Genomic DNA, 2,664 nt, shown 5'->3' with positions numbered 1-2,664 from the left:
ACCATTTTCGGTGTGGGAAACATTGTGGGATCATGTTATAGCTCACACGGTCTCTTGTTGGTTAAGGCTAATTTCCACAACAAGATTAATAATGAACTAGGGCTACTTCAAGAAGTATGACATATGAGTTCAAAGGTTTTAAAGATGATGTTCACTTACATTGACTATAATGTAATGACTTATGTTTTCCAACTCTTTCATATGATGTTTTAGCTTGTTAAATTGCATGTCATGAAATGAAATGTCCCTTTTAGTATGTTTTAAATGTTTTATGTATGGCTATCATACTTGGTACATTGTTTTGTACTAACGCATACTCTTACCTACATTTTTACCAAATTAGGGTTCGATATTCAGGGTTCTCAATTTTGTGGCTAGAAGTTGACTTGAGATATATTCCGAGCTTTGGTGGGTCCTCATGCTTCGAGCGGAATTTTATTGTATTCAGTTTCTTTAGTGTATTTCTCTTTTGGACATGATGTATGGGCTAGGCCCAATTTCATTCAATTGTAATATATGGCTATGATGAGACAAAGTGTCTAGACTTCCGCTTTTCTTTATAAAATCTATTTGGACTTGAAATGTTGTTTTACTCTTATTGTTCTATTTCTTATGATATAAGGACTAAGTATCTTGTATACAGTCCTTCGATGTTATATAAGCCATGTTACATCTAGGGGTATCCCCGGGTCGTGACAAACTCGGTTATCAGAGCACAAGGTTTAGAATGGTCCTAGGATGTCTTATAAGCTACGTTTAGTAGAGTCTTGTTCATGAGTGTGAACCGTGCCACACTTATGAATGAGAGGCTACAAGATGTTTGGAAAGCTCTATTTTTTTAATTACTCTTAAGTAATGCAATAGAGTTTAACTCTATAAGGTCTTTCTCCTAATCCTTACCCGGTGGTCTACAGGACATGACTACTCAAGGAGCTTTCGCTAGTGCAATTGAGGGAGACAGGGATGATCAAGGAGCTCCTCCTCATGCTCATCAAGCTCCTCAAGCTCTAGTCGACCATTTGACCGATCAAGTGACTAATGCGGAGTTTATGGTTGCTTTTCTATTTTTGGCTCAAGCCATGATGGCCTAGGCCAATAGGGAAGTTGTGGTCCACGAGAACCCAATTGTGGGTATGACAGTTTATGAAATGAGGAACTTCACTAGGAGAAATACTTTAGAAGGAATGTCTAGAAAACTAGAAAGGGCAAGAACCGAGGACAGTAACTCTACGTCTGATGGATATGGTCGTCCTAGATTTCAACAAAGGTTTTACGGACAAGGTTCCTCCAAGGTTTAGCAAAGAGAGGGTGTGTAACCCTAAGTCTCAAGGAAAGGGTAGTGGATCCCTATTTCCGAATTGTGCTAGGTGTGTAAAGAGGCACGAGGGTAAATGTCTAGCCGACAGAGAGGGTTGCTATAGCTGTGGTAAAAGTGGTCACAAAATGAGGGATTGCCCAATGCTGATGACAAAAGGAAGAGAGGGCAAGCAAGTTCCTCCTAGTGGTTTGGTTACTAGATCTCCCAATCAAGATAGGTTATATGCTCTTCAGACTCATGGTGAACAAGAGCGTTCTCCCAATGTGGTTTTCGATAAGTTGAAAGTCTTCCAACTTGTTGTATATACTTTATTAGATCCCGATGCTACCTTGTCTTTTGTGACATCAAAGTATGGCTATGTGGATTTATGTGTAGTTAGAACCATTTTTCTATCTCTACTAATGTTGGTGATTTTATTGTGGCTAAGAGGGTTTATAGTAAGTGTCTCGCTTTCCCTATCTTATAGAGTTACTCTTGTTGATTCGGTAGAGCTTGACATGTTAGACTTTGATGTTATTCTTCGTATGGATTGGTTGCACTCTTGTTATTCTTATATTGATTGTAGAACCCGTGTAGTCAGGCTTCAAATCTCGAATGAACATATGCCAGAATGAAAGGGAGAAATTCTATGCCTATAGGTTAGTCTGTTGCTTATACGAAGGCTAGAAGGATGATGACTAAAGGTTGCATTTACCACCTCGTTAGGGTGAGGGAAATAAATTTTTGTATTGACCAACTTCAAGGGGCTAGTTATTTCTCTAAGATTTATCTTCGATCGGGTTATCACCAATTGAGGGTGAAGAATGATGATATTCTGAAGACGGCTTTTAGAACCCGGTATCGTCATTTTTTGTTTTTGGTAATGTCGTTTGGGTTGACTAATGCTCTGGTAGCATTTATGTGTTTGATAAATAGGGTGTTTAGACAACATATTGACATGTTGTAATTGTGTTCATTGATGATATATTTATTTATTTGAGAAGTGAGGATGAGCATATGGATCATTTGAGGATTGTTTTGAAAGTTCTTAAGGACCAACAACTCTATGCGAAGTTTAGCAAATGTGATTTTTGGTTAAGGTCCGTAGCTTTCCTCGGTCATATAGTGTTACTAAGGGTATTGAGGTAGATCCTAAGAAGATGAATGCAGTCAAGAGTTGGCCTAGAACTCTAACCCCTTTGAATATTAGAAGATTTTTGGGTTTGGCCGGTTACTATAGAAGGTTTGTTGAGGGGTTTTCTTCCATTGCCTCTCCTTTGACGGCTTTGACTCAAAAGAAGGCTAATTTCATATGGTCCGAAGCTTGTGAGATGAGTTTCCAAGAGTTGAAAGATAGACTTACTTCC

Source organism: Solanum verrucosum, unplaced genomic scaffold, assembly GCF_900185275.1.
Source record: "Solanum verrucosum unplaced genomic scaffold, falcon-dt-bn FXZP01000240.1, whole genome shotgun sequence".
NCBI lineage: Eukaryota > Viridiplantae > Streptophyta > Magnoliopsida > Solanales > Solanaceae > Solanum > Solanum verrucosum.
The sequence above is the reverse complement of the archived record's forward strand: the minus strand, read 5'-3'. Positions refer to the sequence as shown.